Genomic DNA, 27,870 nt, shown 5'->3' with positions numbered 1-27,870 from the left:
CATGCAGAGCTCCCCACCTGCACTGGGAACAATTTGCAAATCTCCAAATAAAAAAAAAAAATCTTTGACTTCTGACCAGTGAAATTCTGTGTCCTGGTTTCAGCTGGGACAGAGTTAATTGTCTTCCTAGTAGCTGGTACAGTGCTATGATTTGAGTTCAGTATGCGAAGAATGTTGATAACACTGATGTTTTCAGTTGTTGCTAAGTAGTGTTCAGTCTGAAGGATTTTTCAGCTTCTCAAGCCCAGCCAGCTAGAAAGCTGGAGGGGCACAAGAAGTTGGCACAGGTCACAGCTACGGCAGCTGACCCAAACTGGCCAACAGGGTATTCCATACCATGTGACATCCCATCTAGTATATAAATTGGGGGGAGTGGGGGCGGGGGGAATCGGCACTCAGGGACTAACTGGGTGTCGATTGGCGGGTGGTGAGCAACTGCACTGCGCATCATTTGTACATTCCAATCCTTTTATTATTGCTGTTGTCATTTTATTAGTGTTATCATTATCATTATTAGTTTCTTCTTTTCTGTTCTATTAAACCGTTCTTATCTCAACCCACGAGTTTTATTTCTTTTCCTGATTTTCTCCCCCATCCCACTGCGGGGGGGGGGGGGGGGGATGACTGAGTGGCTGCATGGTGCTTAGTTGCTGGCTGGGGTTAAACCACGACATTCTGAAATTTTCATTTGCCAGCAGCCATACTTCTCTGTGCTCCGACACCTCCACCTCTTCCCACTTAAAAGTTTACCCAAGCTCATTACTTCCAAGAAATCCCAACATGCAGCTGGCCATTGCTGAGACTCATTCAACACATGATGCTAGCAGAAGGGGACTTGAAATAGGCAAGGCCGGTATTTACAGTCCCCCTTCTTCTCACTTGTCCAGTCTCTCCTCTCTGAGACACTTGATCCATATCCCTTTCCCTGTGCCACCCCTCCCCAACTCCACCTCCCTTCAGATCAGTTGATTTCTGATTTCTTTGTCCTGCCTCAGTGCTGAACTAAGGACCAAAATCATGTGTTGGGATGTCCCTAAACCAGGGAGTTTGATACATGGCTAGAAGAAAGCTGCTATCTCACGATATGGGCATTTCCAACCTTCTGCCTCAATGTTGCCACTAGTTTCAGCTGGACATTTTAGTCCCCCATGCTCTTCTGTAGTATCTCCATGAACGGTTACACAGTTTGCATGTCATCCAGGATGTTGTTCCACTTTACCTGTGAGTGAAGCAATCTCTGTGCAGAGACCTTACTGGTACACTGGAGGTGGGGTGAAACCAGCTGGGTGTCAGGCACTTCACTGATAAATACTAAAACTCACCACTGTGGAAGATTTCCCAGCTTCGTGACCATTACCAGAAAATCCTGAGCAACCTAGCGCATGCATGAAGAACCAGCCATATAATAGCTTCACAAGCAAGATCAGGGTTGGGTAGAAGCATGGTCATGTTGATGCCGTCTCCAAGAAGTGGGGGCACGAACAGAGGGAGGCTGACTGTAAACACTGCCACAGGCAGGAGCACCAAGTATTGGTTATTCAAAGCAATGAAAGCTCTCAGGCAACTCACAAGGCACGATCCAAGGTTTCTGGCTCATTCACCAAATCACCAGGCTGCTGGTCTTAAACAAAGAATCTGATCCCAACAATCTGTGTAATTAGAAAATCATCTAGGAAATGAGGACCACACTATGCTTTTGTAGCGCAAGGAAAAAAGAAAAGATACTCGGTGAATGACGGGCAGCAATGGTCCTGAGGAAAAGCAAAAGACTGAATGTAGTTTTGGTGGAAGTACCTGGATGCTTGGAGCCGTCAGCAGGGAAATCCTCTCCTGCTGCTTGATCCTGAGAGTGGTCAGGACAAAAAGGCTTTGCACATAGTAATACAAAACAATACAAAATCGACAGGCTTGCATTAAAAAAAAAAAAAATTACAATTCCACAATTCGCCTCCCCTTCTAATGGAAAGAGGTTGCAATGCTTTACACGTCGAGCAGCTTCTTCAGACGGAAAGGGGTGATGTAACACACTGCAGCCAACTCCTGCTACCGGTTCCACCGGACTGGAACTGCCAGCACAGTGTCCTCCAAAAATGAGTTACTGGTCTATACCATTTTATTAGTGAGGACGGCTGCAGCATACATCTGGTATCAGCCGGCGCGATACAGCCCGGTTTCCAGGGCACCAGGAACACTGAAACCCGCAGAGCCCTGGCAGAGCCTTACCCTACAGCACCGCGTACGAAATTACCGTAAGGCAGGCTGCGTACGTCATGGGCGAGTTTTAAGGACAAACGTGCTTCCTTCACAGCACAGGAACAGTAAAGGAGAAAACTCGAGTATGGGCTGGGAGAGCAAGTCACAGAAAACGCGCGGCACATCCCTCTGTAGCACACATGCGGCGTGTGTTATCATTTTAAGGCTCCGTTTCACCCATGGGCCGTTCGCCCGTGCCCGTGCCCCCCTTGGCTCCCCTCCCACCCCGGCGCCACGCTGCCGGGTCACAGCGCCACGTACCGACAGCGCGGCTCCCTAAAGCGGGCGGGAGCGGGGGGACGGGATGGGACGGACACACGGGGACAGGGCTCGCCGGAACACAATCACCGGTTTTCTTTCCGCATCGGACACCCAAGGCACGCGGACCCAGAGGGGACACGCCCCATCCGCCGACCCCCGCCGGAGACCGACCAGCACGCCCCGCAGCCGGCAGCCCGCTAGGGGCGGAGGCCGCCCCCAGGGCAGCGGAACCCGCCCGGACCGACGGGCCGCGGCCCAAGGCTGGCCCGCCGGGAAAGGCAACGCCGCCGCCCTTCCCGCGTCCCCGCCGCCGCTTCCGGCGCCCGCCGCGGACGTGCCGGCCCACTCCGCTAGGGCGCCTGCGCACGGCGGACGGCGCATGCGCGCGGCGTGGCCTGCCCTCCCGCTCCCTTCCCGCTGCGGCGGCCCTACCGGCCGCGGAGGATGAGGTGCCCCCGCTGCGGGGGAGGCGGGCCGCGCCGCGCCTGAGCGCTCGCACCCCTTCCCTCGCACCTCTCCCCTCGCAGGGGCGTAGGGCCGCGCCCGCTGCCCTGCCCCGGCATGGAGGAGAAGTACAGCGGGCAGGCCTTGGCCGGCGGCGGCGTGCTGGGGCCCGTCGATGTGCCCACCGCCCGGTAACGGCGGCGGGGGGGGGGGGCGGGGGGGGGGAGCGGCCGCCCCGCTGGGTGAGGGGGGCAGCCCGTCGCCGTCCCTCCCTCTGGGGAGCAGCGAGCATCGCCCTTCAGCCTTCCGCGGGCGGCGGGAGCCGGCGGCCTCCTCCGCGTGAGGCGCAGGGCCGCCGGGGAGGGGGAGGGACCGGGACCGGGACCGGGACCGGGGGCGGGGCCTGGGCCTGGGCCTGGGCCTGGGCCTGGGACCGGGGCCTGGCCCGGGAGGCGGCGGCGTGTGCGTGGTGGCAGGCGCGAACGGCCCTTTCCGCTTTTGCAGGCTGACGCGGTACATCGTGCTGCTGTGCTTCACCAAGTTTTTGAAAGCCGTGGGGCTGTTTGAATCCTACGATCTTCTGAAAGCGGTCCACCTCGTGCAGTTTATCTTTATAGTGCAGCCGGGGTGAGTGTGCAGGGGGTGAAGCCCTGTCCGCCGCTGTTCAGGCACACTTTGTCCATGGTGTTCTCTGTCAGCGTCAAGCTTATACCCCGCCTTATGTTGTTATAGATTAATCGAGGAAGAGAAGGTGTACCAGTGGATCCAGGAAATACTCTGTTCATAGCAGTGTTTTTCTCTCATATCTCTGCTCACTATAATTTCAGAAATGTAGAATATCTCTAGTTGGAAGGGACCCATAGGGATCATCAAGTCCATCTCCCTGCTTCTTGCAGGACTACCTAACACAAAGCCACATGACTAAAAGCATCATCCAGACACTCCTTGAACTCTGACAGGCTTGGTGCCATGATCACTTCCCTGGGGAGCCTGTCCCAGTGACCGACCACCCTCTCAATAGAAAACCTTTTCCTAATGTTCAATCTGAACTTCCCCTGACACAGCTTCTTTCCATCTCCTCGTGTCCTATCGCTGGTCACCAGAGAGAGGAGATCAGCACCTCTGCTGCCCCCCTTGAGGAAGCTGTAGGCTGTGATGAGGTCACCCCTCAGCCTTCTCTTCTCCAAGCTGAACAAGGCAAGTGACCTAGGCCACTCCTAAGTCTTGCTCTCAAGGCCTTTCACCATCTTGCTCACCCTCCTCTGGACGCATTTAACAGTTTCCTATCCTTACATTGAGGCACCCAAAACTGCACACAGTACTCAAGGTGGGGCTGCACCAGTGCAGTGGAGAGTGGGACAATCACCTCCCTCGACCAGCTAGCTGTGCTGTGCTTGATGCACCCCAGGACACAGTCGGCCCTTTTGTCTGCCAGGGCACACTGTTGACTCATGTTCAACTTGCCATCAACTCAAACCCCCAGATCTCTTTCCACGGGGCTGCCTTCCAGCCTCTCCTCCCCAAATTTGTACGTGTAACCAGGACTACCCCGTCCCAGGTGCAGAATCAGGCACTTCCTCTTGTTAAATTTCATATGGTTGGTGATTGCTCAGCTCTCCAGGTCTATCCAGATCTTTCCATAAGGCCACTTTAGCCTTGAGAAACTTCAATGTTTTTGCTACTTCAAAATTGATCATGCTATGACAGTACTGATCATAGGAAACTCAGACATGTCCAAATTTTCTTAAGAAGGGTGTAGAAGACAAGCTTTCTTCCTTGTAATTTCTATTCCTCTAGTTCTTGTGAGCTTCAACTGCTGTTTTTCCTTGATTGAGATCTGAAGTGTAGAAACTGATAGCAAATATACAGAAACAATCTTTGCAGACACAATCCTGCTTCATGTTTACCTGATATGATGTGGAAGAGCATTTCTGTAATAAACCGGGCAGAGCTGGAACATTTGGAACCTCATTTTTGTCTTCTATTTCAAATTTGTTTACATTTCACCATAGTGTTTTTCCCCACCACTTACTCTTGATCCCAGTTGAGGAAGATGTGTGCTGTTCCTTACCATTTCTAACATGCTGTGTATTCACCATTCTGTATGTGAGTAAGCCTTCAGGTGTATGTATCTTGCTAATAAAAAACATAGTAGTATTTCTCCTCAAAATTTCTGAGATCAGTATTTTGATTTTTGTAAATCACAGGTAGAGTTCTCATTAGTCATTCTCTGAAGAACTTGCATTTAAAATTGACCAGAACTGAAGTTCACTTGTCATGACCTTTGTACTGATTTCTGACACAATGCAGCAGGGAAAATAAAACCAGTGGGTGTGGTCAGTGTGGCCTTTTAATGAAGAATGTAGAGAAGCCATGTTGTCAACTGAGCCTGATAGGAAAGGCCTAGTTATTTAGAGCTGGTGTGAATAAAAAGCTGACTGCTAATACACAAATAGAGAAAACTTTCTTCTTTTAACAGGTCTGCATTTTTTATGGTTTTGTTTCAAAAACCATTTTCTTCTGGAAAAGTGGTAACCAAGCATCAGGTGAGTTGACACATGTAATAATGATTCACGTCTTTGTAGATATTCTTGACAGCATGGCTCTTGCCAAAAATGAAAGGGGAACAAAGGTTGCTGCACTTGGAAGATGTGATAGCAATTCCCAGAAGCATGTAACTAACTTTGTGTCTAGTGCACTGTAAAAAACAATCAGCATTTTTAGCCATGTATTGTGAAAAGATTGGTCCTTGGCTCCATACAAGCATCTGTTCTGAGGACTGGATTTGCAAGAAGAGCTTAGTCTACTTGGCTGACTTTGACAGTTTCAGAGGGCAGTTTCTGGACTGCCAGAATGTTGAAATGCTCCAGTCATGTTCCCCATGCCAAAAGAGTGCTTTTGCGTGGTGCGTTGTGATGAGGGGCTAGTCTATGCTCTTCAAACCTGTGTTGAGTTCCCAGTATCCTGAGATGTCAGAGTAGGGCCAGGTTGGAACCTGCTGTTTAAGATATTTTCATTTGCTCCATATTCATCTTGGTTTTATGTAATTGTGTGCACAAAAACTTGATCCATGCACGATGTCATCAGTGTATGTGCTAAGTAGAGAGAATCTGAAGGATAGCCTGAGAAATGTTACAAATGTCAACTGCTTTCCTGATTAGACATGTATGGCAGAATTTTAAAGTGTGAACAGGCATAAATTGCATCTTTGATTTGTGTTTGGAAAAATCTGTGTGTGTATTGTTTTGCTCTTGTTTAAAATTTTTAAATTCTGCATTTTGAGGATGTGATGTTTGTTGTAGGTACTTTGTCTTGTTTAATGTATTTCCAAAATGAGTTACTTTTCTTTAAAAATTTGCATTTACAGTTAATAATGTATTGAATAGCTGAATTATAACCTGCATCCTGAAGAAAGAATTTAACACATGCATAAATGTATGTAGACTTAAGGTCTTAGTCTCTTTATCTTGGATGTTTTATCTAGTTCTATATATATTTATCAGATACATAAAATAGATTAGAAAACAAACAGCATCTTTGACAGGTAAATGGACTTGAATTTTTTTCAGCGTTTTTTCAGGCTTCTTATTAAAGAGATCTCAGACTATACTATAGAATCTAGTACTGTGGTAGAAAAGAAATAAGTAATTCTGGTTCATGATATGTCCAAAGAAACCTTAGTTGCCTGGCAAAGTAGTTAAGATAATCGTACTCTAAATTTTGCAGAACTTGCAGAGCGTATGTTTTCCCCTCTATTTCTACAGCTGCTGTGCTAGAAGAATGCTAATAGTGGGGTGTTTATTCTGAAACAGTGGAGAAAATTATAATGAAATACCTTTCTTTTGTAGTGGATCAAAATTTTTAAGCATGCTGTTGTGGGATCTATCATTTCACTCTTGTGGTTTTTTGGCCGTACTCTTTGTGGACCACTGAGGTAAATATATATTAACTGTAAACAATGTGTTATCTTTTTAAGCTAATTTTTGTGATCTTTCCCTGTCTTGTTCCTTTGGTTTTTTGTTTTGTATCCATTAGCTCATGACGCCAGCCTCTTGCTCTATTTTTTGAAATTTTAAATGGATCTTTATGCTTTTTCCAGTGAACTCTGTTGTGCTTGGGAAAAGCTACATGTAATTTTCTGTAGAATTTGTAATTTTCTTCATTCATTCTTTGACAAGATGCCAGTGGAAAGTCTTGATAGTGCTTGAACTATTGATGTGAATGATATGAGATCACTGACTGTGGATTTCATCATTTCCTAGTCTCATTAATGTAACCCCAATTGTTTATGTAACTGTTGGGAGTCCATGGCTTGACAGCTAGTGATAGCAGCTTGTATTCCTGTGCCAGGTAACTAGAATCAATTTCTGCATTTGTTGCAGGGCACTGCTTTATCTAATCATATGCCTGTGCTGTGTTGGAATTGGGTGGCATTAGTGCATATACTCTGAGTAAAATCACTTGTGCTGTTTGTTGGCAGTGCTGACTGAGTAACTAAAAAAGAATAACATTAGACTTCCAGAAATGAAGGTTAATGGATTAGTGTCGTGGTTTAACCCCAGCCAGCAACTAAGCACTGCACAGCCGCTTGCTCACTCCCCGCCGGGTGGGATGGGGAAGAGAATCAGAAGGCTAAAAGTGAGAAAACTCGTGGGTTGCCATAAAGACAGTTTAACAGGTAAAGCAAAAAAAGGAATTCATTCACCACTTCCCATCGGCAGGCAGGTGTTCAGCCATCTCCAGGAAAGCAAGGCTCTATCACGCGTAACGGTTACTTGAGAAGACAGACTCTATCACTCCAAACATCCCTCCCACCTTCTTCCCCCAGCTTTATATGCTGAGCCTGATGTCATATGGTCTGGAATATCCCTTTGGTCAGTTGGGGTCAGCTGTCCCGGCTGTGTCCACTCCCAGCTTCTTGTGCTGCACCCCCAGCCTACTCGCTGGTGGGGTGGTGTGAGAAGCAGAAAAGGCCTTGACTCTGTGTAAGCACTGCTCAGCAGTAACTGAAAGATCTTTGTATTGTTAACACTGTTTTCAGCACAAATTCAAAACGTAGCCCCATACCAGCTACTATGAAGAAAATTAATTCTATCCCAGCCAAAACCAGCACAGTTAGACAGCATCTTTCATTAGAGAGAGGAAGGTAAAGCCTTAAATAATACATTTTATGAAGTTGAAGTTTTATCCTCTACACAGAAGAAGGCACACCCGAGAATAATAGGAGTTCTTAATACTGTAGTGCCTTTCTGGGTGCTGGCAGTCTTCCCAAACAGAACCAGTAACGTGGACCCTAGCAGCCTGGATTGCTGTGTGGAGAATGGCAGAAGCATTTGGTAAACTTGACAGCGATTATTACTGTCATGTTCCACTCTGAAAAGCTGTCAATATAGCTTGTTAGTCAGCCTTTGCTATCTGAAGGAGATAGTGTGCAAGTTAGAATTTCTTATTTTCAGCAATTAAGATGTTCTGAGGTTGCATAAACTACTAGACCATTAACACCTCAATAAACAGGATACAGGACAGGACCTCTTTTTTCTGAGCGCCAGAAACTTTGGTTTAGAGGAGGTATTGTAATGGGAATAATAATTCCATTTTGAGTAAGTTAGTATCTTGTTGTGTTACTAGAAGAAAGTACAATTTAAAGTAATCTATAAATGAATAATTTTAATCTGTTCCTTGATTTAGGAAGTTCTTTGTTTTGTGATGCGTCTAGCTGTCCGCAGCTAGATCTATTGCTGGTGAAGGCAAATAGATTTGCATTTATCCTTTTGAATTGTTTAAACTTGCTATTGAAATCACAGGATAAATCTTTGACTGCTGTGTCATTGAATTTTAGCTGAAATAGTATATATTAAGCTTGTGAGATAAACTTATAAGTGGACATAAGTGTTTATTTCACGTTTTTCTAGGACATTGTTGCTGTTTGAGCACAGTGATGTGGTTGTGCTATCACTCCTTAGTGTCTTGTTCACGAGCTCAGGTGGAGGACCAGCAAAGGTATTTAAAAATTCATTTTACCAAATGTAAAAGATACTGAATGCTATAAATTCAAGTACTTTTCTACCTGGAACAAACAGTGTTTTGGACCTATGTTCATAGAAACTGTGCTTTTTTTAGTTTAATTAGTGGTAAAATTATAAAATGTACTACTTGAAATAATAAATATGACATTAAGAGAGAAACAGTGGGTGAAGCTGCTGGAGATCCATGGCAGATACCTGAGAATTTTTTCTGTTTGAAGGCGGAAAAGAACCTTGAGAATGATTTTTACACTTCAGCATTCTTTGTAACAGGATTTGGGGTCCAAACTGACAAAAGGACATATGTGCATGTCGTGGTCCTGGCCTTTAGGCACTGAAGTCCAGCAATACAGTCTCCAGATCCCTGCCTAGCCTCTTCAATGTCTGTAGCTTTTTCATGTACTTTGTTGGTTTTCTGCCAAAAAGTTCTCTAAGTACTTTAAGGTCTGCATGAGCCTGTGTGTGCTGAATACTTGGGCCCAGTCTTTCACTTAATTAGAGATCTGTACTTGAGACATCCTTTGTCTGAGTCCCATTACACACAATTTCGCAAGGTGTTCTCTAACTGTGCCTAATCAGCCCTAAGTGGAATGAGCTCGTGCCAGCACCTAGGAGTCTTCACCACTTTCACTCAAAAAAGTGGAGCTGGAGGAAGATACCTTATGATGTCATATGCCTGAGGCTAGAATACTTGCTGTGTAGGAGAAGGTCTGGTTTTGGTGCTGCCTCAGGCTGAGAGTTTTGAAAACTCTGAATCATAACTGCTGCTGGAGTCCCTTAATCACTTTTAGGCTGGCCTTAGAGTGAGTAGCACAGTCATCTGCTCTGACTCTCTATGCCCACCCCCCTCAAATTGAGATGCTTAGGGCATCCAGCATGAAGCTCTTCGTCTAGAAGACAAATTTTTTCTCCAGCCAGCCACCCAAGGGGTAGATGCAGAGCTTCAGAGAGGTTCTTTGTCAATCTGTGTTGTGGTGGGCCATGCTTGGCAGTTAAGCTGCATATCTAACGCAGCAGAAACAAGGGAGTGATAACGCTGTCCTTTGAGTATTTCAGCTTTATGAAGTGAACTGTGGCAAAGAGGTCAGCTGACTTTCCAAAACAAGAAGGTGATAGCTGTATTTGGCTTCAGAAGATGAATTGTAATAGTATTTTTTAGCTGTAGAGCTCAGTGTCTTGCCAAGATGATGAATACCAAAATTGCAGTGTCTTAAAACAGGGTGGTGAAAGCTCTGGGCGCTGGGATTTCATAGCTACCTCTGTACCATCCCTATAAAAGCACTGCAGAGCTCTGCTTTCTTAGAGCCTTTGCACAGTGCTCTAGCCTTCGCCTCCCCTAAGACAAAATTCTACAGTTTGTCCACTAGATCTTGTTTATGGCTCCTTGCTGCTACAAAATATTAAATCATCAGGCTAAAGTACCTGTGCACTCTGGCAGGCAGAAACACACCATGAAGAAGGAAGCAATCACACTTGAAGTTTGTAAGATACAGGCTTCTAGCTTGTTACAGTGGTGATTTGCCCTGAGTTATCTGGTAAATCTGAAAACCAGAATAAATATAAAATCATATTGTCCAGGTCAATTTTTTAAAAAAATTAAAAAAAAAAATATTTTTTTCCTCATGTTTTTCTTACTTAACAAAAATATGCTTAGATTGATCAGGAGGAGGGGAGGGAGAGGACTGATTTCCTGGATTTTTTTAGATTAATCTGTTTCAGCACATAAAAATATTTGGGGTGTGTTTTTGTGTTTTGTTTTTTTTACAGACAAGAGGTGCTGCATTTTTCATCACAGCTGTCATCTGCTTACTGCTTTTTGATAATGACGACCTCATGGCTAAGATAGCAGAACATCGTATCCTTTCTTGCTATGTGTAAGAGCAAGAGCAAGTGCCTATTATTACTGGGACAGAGAAAATGTGAAGTTGAGTGCACTGAATTAAATATGCTTGCATTTTTCCTAATAGGAATCTTACCTTTCAAGAATATTATAACATAAGATTTTACTTTTACATCTACATACTGATATTTACAGCGGAATGAATAGCATTGCTTACTTTCAGAACTTAGAACATAGCTATAGATTTTAAATTGTAGTTAAAGGCTCCCTGCCCATTTGCACATCTCAGACCACTTAGGATTGTTAGAAGCTTTTTTGATCAGCTCTCCTTTTTTTTAGAAATTCTAGACATAATGGCTGTAGCCTAAGTCTGTGTATTAAATGGTTGACAGCCTGGCTGGCAGTCTTCTCCATATATCCAGAAAGATTCGTAGAATCACAAAATCATAGAATGGTTTGGGTTGGAAGGGACCTTTAAAGGTCATCTAGTCAAACCCCCCTGCAGTGAGCAGGGACATCTTCAACTAGATCAGGCTCAGAGCCCCATCCAACCTGACCTTGAATGTTTCCAGGGATGGGGCATCTACCACCTCTCTGGGCAACCTGTTCCAGTGTTTCACTACCCTCATCGTAAAAAATTTCCTTATATCTAGTCTGAATCTACCTTCTTTTAGTTTAAAACCATTACCCCTTGTCCTATCACAACAGGCCCTGCTAAAAAGTTTGTCCCCATCTTTCTTATAAGCCCCTTTTAAGTACTGAAAGGCTGCAGTAAGGTATCCCTACAGCCTTTTCTTCTCCAGGCTGAACAACCCCAACTCACTCAGCCTTTCCTCACAGGAGAGGTGTTCCATCCCTCTGATCATTTTTGTGGCCCTCCTCTGGACCCACTCCAACAGGTCCATGTCTTTCCTGTACTGAGGACCCCAGAGCTGGACGCAGTACTCCAGGTGGGGTCTCACCAGAGCGGAGTAGAGGGGCAGAATCAAGTCCCTCAACCTGCAGGCCACGCTTCTTTTGATGCAGCCCAGGATACGGTAGGCTTTCTGGGCTGCGAGTGCACATTGCTGGATCACGTCCAGCTTTTCATCCACCAGTACCTCCAAGTCCTTCTCCGCAGGTCTGCTCTCAATGCCTTCATCCCCCAGCCTGTATTGATACCAGGGGTTGCCCTGACCCAGGTGCAGGACCTTGCACTTGGCCTTGTTGAACCTCCTGAGGTTCACAGGGGCCCACTTCTCAAGCTTGTCTAGGTCCCTCTGCATGACATCCCATCCCTCAGGCATGTCAACTGCACCGCTGAGCTTGGTGGCATCTGCAAACTTGCTGAGGGTGCACTCAATCCCATTGTCTATGTCATCAATGAAGATACTAAACAGTACTGGTCCTAATACAGACCCTTTGAGGGACACCACTCATCACTGATCTCCGTCCGGATAGTGAGCTGTTGACCACTACCTGCTGGATGCAACCATCCAGCCAATTCCTTATCCACTGAACAGTCTACCCATCAAATCCATATCTCTCCAATTCAGAGAGAAGGATGTTGTGGGGGACCATATCAAAGGCCTTACAGAAGTCCAGATGGGTGACATCTTCCCTTGTCCACTGAGGTAGTCACTCCATCATATAATGCCACTAGGTTTGTCAGGCAAGACTTGTCCTTGGTGAAGCCAGGCTGGCTGTCTGGAATCACTTCCCAGTCCTCCGTGTGCCTTAACATGGCTTCTCGGAGGATCTGTTCCATGATCTTCCCAGGCACAGAGGTGAGGCTGACAGGTTGGTAGTTCCCTGGGTTCTCCCTCTGCCCTTTTTAAAAATGTGTGCGATGTTTCCCTTTTTTCAGTCTCTGGGGACTTCACCTGACTGCTGTGACTTTTCAAATACCATGGAGTGGCTTAAAGATTGTTTTGTGCTTTTGCAAATGTGGTAGTCTCAGTTCATCTGCTAGGCTGAAAAGCGGTGTGAAATAGCCTGCGGTAGCTCCAACAACAATGGACTTTAAGCTGCAAGTGGAAGCTGGCTAACATGCTTTCAAAGGCACTGAGTAAATTGAAATTGATCGTGAAGTAAGTTTTCAACAGGTCGTCTCATCATAGTGAAGTGTACTGGCAAAAAGTGGTACATCTTGAGGATGGACAGTAAAAACAAATAAGGTGAAAGTAAACTTTCTCAAGGAGGGATGAAAACATGGAATTACAGATGCAGATGGTATATTCAGGAATAGTATTGATTAACCCACTGAGTTTTCAGTGAGTAAATTCATTGTTAAAGTGCCCTGTAGTAGTTTTCCCAAAAGCTATCATTATTTTAATATTTGCTGCATTATGCTTGTCAATTACTCTTTGTTTTCTAAAGTATAAATATTTAGAAACTGGAAAGATATAGACGATATTTCAGGCAACTTGCTGCTTTAGAGCTTTTAGTGAAAATCAATCTAATTTTTAATGCTGTTGAGTACATTTTTCAAAGTCTCATTGCCAAAATTAACATAAATCCTGTATCATGACTGCTGTACAGTATTTAACAGTGACTATGTGCTCATGTTTTAAAATACTCTTCCCCCTTGTCCTTAATATTTTTAACTATTTTCTGTGGAAATATTTTCATCTTTCCTAAATTTTAAGGATCTGACAAACCTTAAAGCTCAGTTTGCTTACTTCTGCTTTCTGTGGTTGTCTTCTACCTCTGTCTGTTCTTCAGTTAAAAAAAAAAAATCATCAAATGAAACTCTTCCTTAATTTTTTTTTATTTAGCTGAGGGGCATCATGACAGTGCTCTTACCCATGTTCTGTATACAATCATTGCTTTCCTAGGTGTTGCAGATCACAAGGTAAATAACTAAATAACTTGTATTTTAGTAGGTTAATATAAGGTAAGAATTTCACCACCTCAGAGCTAATCAAGCATAAATCAAAACCAAAAAGTTCAACATCTGCACCCCATATTGGAACGGAACTAGCACTTTAATTTTTACATCCTGATTGAGTATGAGCATCTTCAATATAGCAAACCAAACCATACAATATTCAACTTGTATAGCTGAGAAGGACTTTGCTGTAATGCGTAACCTAAAAAGTCTTATTAAAATTATCATAAAGTATTGTGTCATCAGTATCCTGGATGTTCATAATGCTTTGCATATAAGCTGTTTCTTGCTCACTTTTGGGGTCTGTGTTTTGTTGCTGCTTCTTTATCTTTCCCCAGTCTTTCCTTTATATTAGATGCTTGTATTTGAAGACACAGATTCTGATACTTCTCCATAGTATACTCCCATTATAATTGGTGGCATGAATAACTATCAAAATCTTACTATATGGGATTGACCTATCTGATTGATCTGTTCTGTTAGCTTAGTCTTGTTGCTAAAGTGGCTGCATTGAGGACTAAAACAGGAAAAAAAATATATGGAGCAGCTTAGAGAGACTGGTTAACTGTGCAAAGCAAGTGTGTTCTAAGGGAGATGAGATGCTGTGCGTGCATCTTGTTCATTTGTAGAACAATTTTGAAAGAAAATATTGTGAAGAAATATGGTATGGTGCAATTAAAGGTAAGGGAATGAAAAGGTTATGAAAGGCTTAGAGGCCAAGGTGACATCACACTTTGGGGCTTTACATATGCTTTCAGCACTTTTAATAATGGAAGATGGGAAACCAAGTTTTGTGTGATTTTTCTTTTTCTTCGTATGCTGTTTGCTACCTATTCACTGCTGTTGTATGTCAATTAACACTATTGAGAGTTTTAAACTTCAAGTCATAGTAGGCTGTTGTGAGTAGTGCTGAGGTATAACCATGTATACTATGTTACTGGTTTTAACTAGAGTAACAATTACAGGAAATACCTTGTCTTTGGCTTTTGTTGATAAGTTAAGGAAAGCATATTAATCTTTTTTCATGTAAGTGTCACTTTGTTTGGAGTGAGGTATCTGGCTCTTAAGAGATGCTAACGTGATCCTTCTGTGTTTCCAGGGAGGAGTACTGCTTCTGGTACTGGCATTGTGCTGTAAGGTTGGTTTTCACATGGCTTCCCGAAAACTATCTGTAGATGTAGGTGGAGCCAAGCGTCTTCAAGCTTTGTCTCATCTTGTTTCCGTCCTTCTGTTGTGCCCCTGGGTCATTGTCCTTTCTCTGACAACAGAGGTAAGATAGCAAGTACAAAAATACATCATTTTTTGTAATGCTTCTGCTTTTGAAGTACAATTTAAATCTTTCCTTTAAAATACCTTTACAATTACCAAAGTTGCCATCTTTATTTTTGTAGTAAGCTCTGTTTGAAATTTTTCCTCTATATTTTGATGTATATCTGTGTGATACCATAATTTCCTCTTCTGTGTGATAACTTTATTTCATCTTTCTAGCTCAGATATTATATCCTGGATTCATATACTAACATAGCACAAGTATTAATGACTGCATAAATACAGGGCTCTTTTATTCCTGAGGAGTAGATTATTAAAGACATGTTCGTGATGCCTGCATGCTTATGGAGAGTAGACCGTTGCAAACATGGCGTTGCATATGGCATTGCTTTTAAGCACACGAAAGTATTTAAAGTAAGGTACTGTAGTGCATATTAACTGTATGTCTCTTTCTATAGCTAGAGTGTTGGTTTTATGTGATAAATTTGAAGTATAAAAGTATTTATGTTTTGATGGATTGCTGAAAACATTTGTAATGAAAGTGAACTAGATTTAATGCTGTATATACACACCTAATGGTGAACAATCCTGTTTGAAATGTATTTTTTGTTGCAGAGTAAAGTAGAGTCTTGGTCTTCTCTCATCATGCCTTTCATAACAGTCATCTTTTTTGTTGTGATCCTGGATTTCTACGTGGAGTCCATATGCTCTGTCAAGATGGAAGCTTCCACGTGTGCTCGATATGGATCCTTTCTTATTTTCATTAGTGCACTGCTTTTTGGCAACTTTTGGACACATCCAATAACAGACCAGCTTCGAGCTATGAATAAGCCACCACACCATGAAAGCACAGAGCATGTTCTTTCTGGAGGTGTGGTAGTGAGTGCTGTCTTCTTCATTTTATGTACGTATTCTTATTTATCTTTTGATAAATCTATTGTCCGTGTGACTGGGAAGCCAATCAGAAAATGGATGTGTGCAGAATTCTTTTGGATGAGCTTTTACGGATTCTTTTGGATAAAAAGGGCCTGTAACTTTGTGCTCTTACTGTCTGTCTACAAAAAAAAGAATGCAATAGATCTGTTGTGAAAGTGATGATCTAATCTTACATAGCAATGAAATCTAATGATAAACTTCAAGATGAAGTTGACAATAACTTTGCTGCCTGCAGATTTCATGTAAGCTTTGACTGCTGATAAAACACATTATAAAATCACTGTGAAGCTTAGAAACAGCAACAAAAACTTCAATACTTTCCTTGCAGCTGCCAATATCCTGTCCTCCCCCTCCAGGAAAGGGCAGAAGGGTACCCTTATTGGCTATTCCCCTGAAGGCACTCCTCTCTATAACTTCATGGGTGATGCATTACAGCAGAGCTCTCAGTCATTACCCCGGTTTATTAAGGAGTCACTGAAAGAAATCCTTGAGGAGTATGATTCTAGGCAGATCTTCTGTTTCTTGTGCCTAAATCTGGTAAGTGCCTGTTGGTTTTTTTTGTCAAACCCAACCACAGTAGTACATACATAGTACAGTAAGAAGAGTTATTCTTTAAAAGGGCCTCATGATTGATTGTTTTTAAAGTGACCCTTGATAGAGTAGTTTCATTAGATGGAATGTTAAAATAGAAGATTCTTAACACTAATCTTACAGTAAGTGGCAGGTCACTTTGGTTTGTTGTCACACTGCGGCACTGGTTCTATGTGGTAACTATTATACCAGTAAGTAAATACTTGTATGATGGTACGTTTAAGGTGAGGTATCTCAATGTTACCAGCAGATAAGCTGAAACTAGTAAGGCCTTCAAGGATGGGGACAACAGAAGAGTAAGTGTGGGATTGCTTAGTGTCATTTTGGAGTAGGCTAGTTTTATTTCTAGCTTCTCTTTCGAACAGGAAAAGATCATACAGTAAGCAAGATTGATAGAACCTCATTTGCAAAGATCTCTCTTCATTCTTTGGCAATTATTCAATGAAACGGGGAGAAACTTGAAGTATCCGTGATAACTTTAACAAATTCCATTATAGAGTATAAAAGATGGAAAAGAACGCTTATAGGCAGACCAGTTAATAATAGTAAATCATACAGGGAAAATGCATGTATTAAAAATATTTCCTCGTGTACCGTTCTCAAAACTAATTCCTAAGGTTAAACACTCAACTAATTGGTGAAGAAAATTCTTACAGATACATAGACAGCATTGCTTTTACACTAATAATAGATCAGATCAGAGTTGTTACATTGTTTAATGACAAAATGCTGAAAATTTTGTCTGCACAATGTTAGTTTAAAATTCTAAATGAAAACTTAAATTTACTCCTGTGGAGGGTTGTTTTCTTAGGTCTAAGGCTTCTGGGAGTGTAGGTTCAAAAATGTCTCTTCATAGACTTGGAATGTATCGCTTTTGTTTTGTTGGAGGAGAGAGAAAATGGTCTAGAAATACTTCAAACAATACCTTTGAAAACTATCAAGTGTTCTATGATAAGAGTTTCCTGCTAGCTACCAAGACATTAAATTACAAGTTAATCTTTGAGGAAAAATTCAAACTCCCTTTTGTTTTAGGCTTCCACTTTTGTGGAGCTTTTTTATGGAGTATGGACCAATAGCCTTGGTCTCATTTCTGATGGATTTCACATGCTTTTTGATTGTTCTGCCTTAGTGATGGGGCTTTTTGCAGCTCTGATGACAAGATGGAAAGCAACTCGCATATTTTCCTATGGGTATGTATATTAGGTTCTTGAAGGACTATCTGAAAATTATTCTACTTGCTCATTTTCAAAATGTCCTGCTATAAAGATATGTTTGGGAAGTTTTAGTGTTGCATGCTTCTGTGGGGTTTTTGCTATGTCTCTTCCATTTGTGGTCATGCTATTCCCCTCTTACCCCTGCAAAAAAGTGTCTGAAATGTAATTTTCATTTATCTCTACAAATAAAACTTTATCACTGTGAATATTATTTAGAAATTGCCTCACTCTGTATATATATATGTATGTCAAACAAAAATATATGTTCAAAGTCAGTGTTTATATGAGGATTTCAATTCTGCTGACATAATCAAAATTTGTATGGCTAAATTGCATAGCAGTTTAGCAGTTTGAAGCCCTGAATGTGCACTATATATAAAAAAATACTTACATTATTATAGCTTTATACTATTGGTGTTTGGACAGTTGCAAACTAGCTTCCTCCTTGTCAGAAGTAAATAACCCAGAAATTAAGGCACAATTTTGTGGCATTGAGGAAAAAAATCAAAGCAGTCTTAATGCTGTATTAAATGTATTATGATTTTATTTATTATAACTTTGAAATTTGTTCAGAGTACCCATTCTTCACTCTCAAAAGTACATATGTTTGCTTTCAGGTATGGACGTGTAGAAATTCTCTCTGGATTTATTAATGGCCTCTTTCTGATGGTAACTGCTTTCTTTGTCTTCATGGAATCGGTGGCCAGACTGGTGGATCCTCCAGACATCGATACAAATATGCTAACTGTAAGTTTTGTCATTCTGTTTCAGTGTTGTTTGGCAGTTAATGGTTCATTTATGTTTGTCTTAATTAAAAAAAAAAAAAAAGTTAGGAGACTAAAGTTGCATACTCTAATCTAAACTGTGCCTTGACTTTTTAACATATTCTAATTTTAAAGTCCAAACTTCATCTAGTTTTAAAATATGAAAATATATAGGGGTGAATATAATTTAATTGTAACAGTTAAATTGAATTTTTTTCTAAGATGTTACAGCTGTAATCTTTTTAGATGGTTGTCTTTCTACAATAAAAGATACTGAGTAAATAATCTGTACAAGACTAAATTTGGTTCAGCTGTTATGTATACCAATGTCAGTTATTACAGAAGAGATTTTGTGTTAGTCTCTGAGAAACCTCAGAAATCAGGCAGAATTCATAACATAATGCTGAGTGTGTTACTATGGCATAAACAATCCTGAAGCTGTGCATAGCTAATCTTAACTACACCAGCGTCTCTCTACCTTCCACAGCCTCTTCAGGGGCTCCCTACTTAAATTTTCAAGCTTCCATCCATTTCTTTCAAATGCAATAGTTCATTTTCTTCAAACTAAATTTTTTTTGTTATGGAATTCTGCAAATCCATGCCTTCATTTATCACATTTCCAGCTTCACTTGTTTTCTTTCACACGCACACACAAATTTGTGCTCTCCTGCTCTCTTCGGTAACAAAGAGAAAGATTTTTATGTAGGCACAATTAGAAATGGGCACTGCTGGAACTGAGGCCTGATTTTTTTTTTTTTTTCTTTTTAATCTTCAATATTTGCTCCATTTTTACTACTGATTTTGTTTCTTGGTGGGGGGGGAAGGGTTGCCCCCTCTATATGAGCACAGTCTGCATAGCCAAGAAAAGGTCTAATAACACCTGAATAGGACTTGCTTAATTCCTCTATTAGCTGGAATTACTCTTATGCTTTGCTTGTTTTTCAAGAGAAGAGTAGAAAAATAGGCAGACAGATAAAAAGCACAACTCAACCAGTAAAGCAGCAGTTGCTGTCTTCAGTTGAGTACAATTTTAGATGAGTGTGCGTGTCCTACATACAATATAGAATTTGGGGGGGAGGGGGCAATGAAAGCGAAGCAAACCTTGTATTCGAACCACTTTACCTCTTTATGAAAGTAGATAAAATCAATCACCCCTTCTTAAAACTAAATTTGCTATCTTGTCCTAATTTGTGGATACCAGGTTTTGCATTTTGGGTGGGGTTCTTGGGAAGGTTGGGGAGAATTGGATTTTTTTGAGAGGGAAGGAAAATTCCTTTGAAACCAGCTTGTATACTGAAAGGAATATGATGAGGAATCCATATTAGAATAATCCTGTTGATGTTAATGCTTCCACAGTTTTTCTTAATTAGGTGCATAGTGTTTCTGATTACCATGTTCTAGAAAATAAACTTGAACTTCTGGGCAGATGTAGTGAAGTTTAAAACTTCTCTTCCTCTCACAGCCAGTCTCTGTTGGAGGGCTGATCGTAAACCTTGTTGGTATCTGTGCCTTTAGCCACGCGCACTCCCATGGGGTTTCTCGGGGAGGTTGTCACTCACACGATCACAGCCATTCTCACCACGGGCACAGCCACGGCCATGGGCACAGTCATGGACATTCCCACGGGACTTCTGGAGGAGGCATGAATACCAACATGAGAGGCAAGTACAGATTGTTGAATCGTAAATGATGTATGTGATTTCCAGCAGGCTTTGAAGATTCTCAGAATCAGACCCAATACTATGCATCATTCTTAAAATCTGTCTCCAGAAGTGATCTGACAGCCATTTAACACGGTATACATGAATTTCTCAAACTGTTTCTTCGTTAGTGAGTTCAACTTGAAGAAACACAACTTGAAACATTTCTTTGCATGGCTTTGAAGAAACATAACTTGAAACGTTTCTTTGCAAGGCTTTCTTAGGTGTGGGTATTACTTAAGGACCAATAAAAAGCATTAATCTACAGCCTTCACTAAGATTAATAAGTAGTCATTGTAAACCTTACTGAATAAGCTTAAAGTCCTTGTTTCTAAGTTCCATCTGGAAATGAAAGTACAAGGTCTCTATCTATAAAGGTATTACCATGCTTCTAGGTATCACATGATAGCTGGTTGTAAAAACACTGGAGGAGGGGATAAGAAGCAGAACAAATGCAGGCCAGCAACCTAGAATATGCTTCTATTTGTGATTCAGAAGATAACAGTGGTAAAGATGAAACTTTCTTTTTCAAATCTAAATTCAGAAGCTAACTGAGAAGGGCAATATATCTAAAATTTCAGCATAGCTACTTCTTAGAATTTTTTCCCCTAGCAGTTAGAAAGTAGTTATTTACCGACCACCTGGCTTATAAAAAAATCTATAAAGGAATGAGTTGTTCGTGTAAGCTTGTCAGAGCATAAGCATTTTAGCGAATAGTCTCATATTTCATTGGTTATATTACTTCCTAATTCAGTTGGCTATTCTGTTGTCTGGCATTTTTGTGAAGTCTGCCCATACTCTTAGCTGTTTCAGTATTCTTTCAAATCCTGACACTTAACTAGCACTAATCTTACAAAAGGTTAGAGATTATTTTTCTATGCCCGTTGAGTGTACATTGAGAATGCTACCCATCCTTAAAGCAGTATAAAGTATAAAATTCATAGCAGTAGCAGATAGACAGTCTTATAAAATTGGAGCAGAACTGGCATACAAAAACCAAATGATACATTAGTGTCTGTCCACATGAGCAGGCCAATGCATTTGCACTGATCTTATCCTCTGTTACGGATCAATGAGTCCCTCTATACGCAGTTAAATGATTATGCTATACAGTACAAATCCCACTAACAATTTAAAGACTCTTCACGTTTGGTTTAATCTGTGAATGCTTGCCTAGATCATTGCACTGCGGAGTAAAAATGGTTTTTTTTACATTGATTTGTAATTAAATTTTAGAAAAGCTAAATGTTTTGTTTAATTTTGCACCAGGTTAGGCAGCTAATTGCCTCTGTTTAGCTTGAGGGGCGTTTATTACGTTTAATAAACCCTACTGTGTTTCCGCTGTTGAACATGTATGTACATTTTAAACAGAGCTGTTCAACTTAATCACTCAGTTCATTTTGTTTTCAGGTGTGTTTCTGCATGTGTTAGCAGACACTCTTGGCAGTGTTGGTGTTACCGTATCAACGATATTTATTCAGCAATTTGGATGGCTCATAGCTGATCCACTCTGCTCTCTTTTTATTGCTACATTGATTTTTCTTAGTGTTATCCCACTATTGAAAGATGCCTGTCAAGTGCTTTTGTTGAGGATACCTCCAGAACAGGAGAAAGATCTGCATGCAGCTTTAGAAAAGGTCAGAACTACAATTCTAAATGTTTTTATACACAAACATACAAAGCTAAAACTTGTTAATAATTATTAAACTCAAGTAGTTCAGTCTGACAGCTTCCGTTGTCTTAGACAACTTAATGTCTTGGGTTGTTTTAATTCTATTTTGCAGATATGTGACAGGATTAGGAGTTCTACTGATGAAAGTTGTTTTGCAGCTAAAAAAACTTGTACTGTTTTTTGCTTTTATGGGTAGCTCATCATTTCAGACAATTATGGTAACAGTGCAGGAAAAGTACTTAGCACTAAGAAAGTAAGGTAGCAATTCCCAAAAGCTTGCGGCCTTTTTAAACTTGATGTGTACAGTTCAGGCTACAAGATTATATCTTGAGCCTGTAATTGCAGGTTTTCTTATTTGTCCATACCATGAAGGGCATGCTGGTTCACAGTAGGTGAGATGGAAAAAGTACAGCTTTTTTTTCTAATTACTTTTTCATTCTAGTCCATTCTTTTCCTGTCTGCTGCAGTACGGTATCTACTTTGAGGTTGTACTTAGTCTTCACTGTTGGCTCATTTGAAGTTCCTGCCCAGAATCATAGTGCAGACCTCAGTGTGGGAAACACCTCTCTGTCAAAGAACTAGTTACATGTTCGTTGAGGATGCCATCAACTAGAGGCAGCAAGGAACACTATCCTGATGTCCTGTCAGTTAGTAGAGAGGGAGATGTGTTCTTGTCTGCATGAGAAAGAAAAGAATGAATGGAAGTTGGCTGGGAGAGGCTTGCTTAGCGAAAGGAAAGTGAGGTGCAGAGTGGGGTTTCACTTTTTGACAAGGGAAGACAGCAATTCTGGGAGACCGAGGATGAAGAAGGCACTTTTTGAAAACAGTGAAAGAGCAATTCATTGAAAGATAATAGAAAAAGCCTTTTAAAAAATACATCACAGTAAAACAATATGGTTGCTGTAGGTTGACCCCACCCAGCAGCCAGGCATCCACACAGCCACTTGCTTGTTCCCCACTTTACCACCACCACTGCTGGTGGGACAAGGGAGAGAAAAGGAAGAGCAAAAGCAAGAAAAATCTGGGAGCAATACAAAGGCGGTTTAACAAATGAAGGAGAGAGCGAAAAAAAAAAAGCACTGCACCACCTCCCACAAGCACACTGATGCCCAGTCAGTCTCCAGGCAACAGCCACCTTGGAAGCCAAAAAACCCCCTTCTTCCTCTACCCCAGTTTTTACTGCTGAGCATGGCGTTATACAGCATGCAGTTTCCCTCTGGCCAACTTGGGTCAGCTTTCCCAGCTGTTTCCCCTCCCTACTTCTTGCCCACCCCCAGCCTACTCACCAGGGCATGAGCAGAGTGGGAAAAAGAAAGCCTTGACAGTGCCCAAGCACTGTTCAACAATAGCCAAAACATCAGTGTGCTATCAGAACTGTTTTAGGCGCAAATTCAAAACACAGAACCATACGGGTTGTTGTGAAAAGAGTTCACATCATCCCAGCCAGATCCAGTACAAAGATCAATTTAATAAAATGATAAAATTATGGGAAGATACTATGTCTCTGAATTAAGTGCAGCTATGATAACTAAATAGCTGCTTATCCTGGATAGTGAGGTAACAGATGCCCTAGAAATTGTTAAATGCCCAGCCAGCCTCCTGGTTGGTCTATACGTTGATGTTATTGTGATCTGTACACTAAATGACTTTTTTCTCTTCCTATTTAGCATTGCACTGTGCTCGGTTTTTCATTTAGTTTGACTTTTAGCTTCTTGTCTTTGACAGTAATAGCAAGGTGACCTTTCAGTACTACATACTTCTGAATAACAGCTTAGCTGGAAAGCTGCTTTGTTATACAGCTTTGTTTCCCTGTGAAATATTTGCCACCAACATCCATGTACGTACACAAGTTTAAAATGGGTTCTTAAATTAATTGTTGCTAATGTAATTTCTTTACAGATTCAAAAAATAGAAGGAGTCATATCTTAGAGATCCTCATTTTTGGTGTCACTCTGCAAGTGTTGTGGCAGGTACAATACATGTGCAAGTGGTATCAGATGTGATGGAACAGAGAATTGTACAGCAGGTAAGGTACAAGGTTTTTAGACCCTAACGTCTTGATTTCTTACTCTGTAGCCCTTTTTCAGAGGCTGAAGTTTGAAGCTGCTGTTTGTGATTATTTTTGTAGTTTTTAGTTAATGTCTTGGAGCTGGTCTCTAGTGCTGTACTTCCTCTTGCCTGCTAGCTTGGAATTAGCTGCATAAAGAGTTGTTTGCTAAAACATCTACCAAAAAAAAAAAGTATGGGCATTTTTTTCTCACTGTTGAAAGTGGCACTACATGTGCTCTGAGACAAGGAGGAGGAGGTGGATTTCGTGCTACAAAACAGGCACTAAACAGTAGGGATATCGGGATGCTAATCATGGGTTTATAACTGGCTTGCTAGTATCTGCCTGCCTTGGGGTTTTCTTTTCCTTAAAAAGGTGGTTATTTACTTATGCAAGACACTGAGAATTACCCATTATGCAGAAGTTGCAAAGCTATACCCTCTGAAGCTCAATTTTCCAGAAAATTGAATTCTTCATGATGATATTTTTTTAATCTACAGTATTTCAGAGCCAGAATACTACTGCAAGTTACTGTGAGATGCATATTAAGTGTAATACTAATGTTAACCATACTGTTCTATTCAGGTTACAGCAATTCTGAAAGATGCTGGCGTAAACAACCTAACTGTCCAAGTGGAGAAGGAAGCTTATTTTCAACACATGTCTGGACTCAGTACAGGATTTCAGGATGTCCTTGCAATGACTCAGCAACTAGAATCCATGAAATACTACAAAGATGGTACTTATATCATGTGATAGAAAGTTATGTTCACCAAAGGAGGTGCAAACGGTGAAGCTGTAGGATTCCATACTCGTATTTTTGACAGGAGATCTTGCACATACATGTACAGAAACAAATGTACTATATATTTGAATTTTTTTAAGCACTATATTAAAATAGGATCAAGGTGCTTTTATAAAGGAAATAAGGACTTGAATATTTGCTGTATATGTGAAAATAATGGAAATCTGTACTTGGTGTTTATTAAACAGAAGTCTGGATATGTTCCATGCTTAATCTTTTACGAATGGAACATCATGATTATAATTTCATGTTAGCAGTGGGAAATGGAAATAGTTTATATTGGAATGCAAACGTAATTGTTGTGGTTTAAGCCCAGCCAGCAAGAAGGCACCACACAGCTGCTCGCTCACTCCCCCCCCTCCCAGTGGGATGGGGAGGAGAATTGGGGACAAAAAAGTAAAACTAGTGGGTCGAGATAAGAACTATTTAATAACTAAAGTAAAATAAAATATCATAAAAACAATAATAATTAATAATAATAATTGTAATGAAAAGGAATATTAACAAAAAAAAGGGGGGGGGGACACAAGAAAAGACAAGCGATGCACAGTGCAATTGCTCACCCCCTGCTGACCAATGCCTGAGCAGTGATTGGCCCCTCCCGGCCAACTCCCCCCAGTTCATATAGAGAGCATGACGTTCTATGGTATGGAATATCTCTCTGGCTAGTTCAGGTCAGCTGTCCTTGCCATGCTCCCTCAGCAGAGCATGAGAAACTGAAAAAATCCTTAACTTAGGATAAGCGCTACTTAACAACAACTAAAACATCAGTTTGTTATCAACATTATTCTCGCACTAAATCCAAAACACACTGTACCAGCTACTGAGAAGAAAATAACTTTGACCTAGCTGAAATCAGGACAATAATCAATTGAAAAATATTTTTCTTTCTTTCAAATGTAGCTTGAAGACTTCTTGAATGAAAAATAATTACATGCTTATTACAGGGAGTAAAAAACAACATGAAGTCATGTTTTTTGCACACTTTGTTAGATAATAGAAATAAACAGTTTTTATATTATGTCTCAGCATACAAATCTGATTTCTAAACTTAATGAATCAGAGCAAATAGATGTTACTGTTTTAAATTTATGTCAAGTTATTTTTTTAAGGAGAGAAATCCACAGGTTAACAGTGAGAAATAGGGGAAAAAATTGTAGACACTTTTTTGTTTCCTGAGAAGACTTAAAAAACACACTGTAAAATAAATTTTTTGTACTTTTTATATGAATAACTGCAAACGCAATAGTTTGAAGCTTAAAGTAATTAATCAGTGAGCATCCTGGCACACAGGTAAACTTCACTTCTTCAAGATACATTATTCTGTCATTTACTTGATTTTTTTCATAATACCATAACACAGCTGTAGGTGTACTGTAGCCAACTATACCTTTTTGTCTTACCCAAGGAAGCAGTCCAGATTTAGAATGCTAAACTGTGACAGTAGTCTGGGACTTGGCACATTGCTGAAACAAACTGTAAATTGAGACTTCTTGACTGGAAAGAGAAAGAGTGTGTTTAAGAAAGAATTATGCGTGTTGGGGTCTTAATACTGCAAAGAAAACAATCTCTTGTCTTCAGTGAAAACCTGTCAACAAGGTAATAACATAGGTCTTCAGAGATAGTTACCTTACAGCTGTTTACAGTCTTCCTGTGCCCTCTTTTCTTCTTGTCTGAAGCCCTTAAATATTTTCCTTGGAATTCAGCAAATCAATTCAGTAGTTGGCAAGAAATGAGGACATCTTTCATCATTCCATGTATCGTGGCAGTCTTATTTTGTCATACTGTTTTCTCGTTCTGGTATTTAGGATCAGTACCTTTATCAGTATCATGATAAAGACTGGACTTGATGTTGGTGGAATTTGAGGATAGACCGATGTAGGAGTTACATGGTCAGATCAGATTTACCAGCAATGCCGTTTGAAACATCCTTGAGCAATTCTGCTTCTCTTGTGATCAGACTGTTTATGGAAACTGCACAGTTTCTTTTGTAACTGTTAAACAAGTTTGCATTCCATTGTCCCCCCACACTCCCCACGGTGCTGTGTTAAAACACTATCTGCAATACGGGGCTGACTTGAAAAACTGCAGCCAGAAAGTTTCTAGAAGTCGCATTGCTTTTACATACAGTAATGAAGATTGAGTGATCACAGTCCCTCATTTCTCGGGGTAATGCTGCAGAACCAGCAGTGTTCTTAAAGCTTGATCCTGTTTTCTTCCGATTTATGCCTTTGGCGGTGCTTTTCTCACCTTGCCTCCTCCAGAAGGCTCAAGTCACTTGAATAACAGTGCTACAATTACACTTGGCCTATAAGCAGGGTGATCTTTCAGTTTTGAAAACCATACTCGAACAAAAACCTTCAGTTAATATTTACACGTGCCACTCATGTTTGAGGTGATTGTACAGCGTTTCACCAAACCAAGCATTAGCCCCATTGTGATAGGTAGATGAAAACGGGGGTGATTTTTCTTTTCAAATCAAGTTAGCTTAACATAATGGAAAAGCCTTCACGCTTGCCACAACTTTCTGTGAGGAAAGGCTGATTTCCTACTTCAGCTGCTAGCAACAGGACCTGGAACCAGTGAAGGTGGCTGGGACCACGTTAGGTGATCCTGGCAGCGAAGGTGAGCTGGTACCTGGATACTTCAGGCAAGTGCAAACCTGCACCTTAACACGCGTTCAGCAGGTTTTTGTGTGTTGCTCAGCAGACATGCAGGGAGGACAATGGCAATAAGTGTTGTCTATCTTAAATTCGTCGAACAAGAACCGGTATCCGGCAGTAATCCTCCAAAGCAGCGTTCAGGCTTCCCCCCCGGCAAGATCTGTTAGAACCGTGCTGCCAGGGCGGGTTTTCAAATCGCAGGTGTGGGCCAGCTGATTTATGTTTTAATAAATACCGTGGTGGGGGAGTTTTTAGTCTAGTCACTTGATTTGCGTGCAGACAATTGCAACAAAACACTTTCGAAGATGGAACAAAGATGTAAAACGAACTGCAGCTATGTATGGTACATCTGGCGGCAAGCCACGTATCTGTGCATAACGAGTTAAAAAATAAACGCGTTTTTCAGCAACGCTGTAAGTGCATCTCGACTTCTCTGGTTCAAACGTCAGCTGGGATGTAAAGCGCAAAGTTGCCGGGGAAGAGCCTGCGTCAACAGCGCGCTCTGGGTCCACCTCCGGC

General features: G+C 41.4%; 1 pseudogene; it reads left to right on the top strand.

The window, feature by feature from the left end:
• Nucleotides 1-2,907: 2,907 nt before the first annotated feature.
• On the top strand, nt 2,908-27,760 carry LOC128137124 (zinc transporter 5-like; annotated as a pseudogene).
• Nucleotides 27,761-27,870: the final 110 nt, after the last annotated feature.

This window comes from Harpia harpyja, chromosome Z (genome assembly GCF_026419915.1).
Source record: "Harpia harpyja isolate bHarHar1 chromosome Z, bHarHar1 primary haplotype, whole genome shotgun sequence".
NCBI classification, from domain to species: Eukaryota; Metazoa; Chordata; class Aves; order Accipitriformes; family Accipitridae; genus Harpia; species Harpia harpyja.
This window is presented reverse-complemented; position numbering and strand designations above follow the sequence as displayed.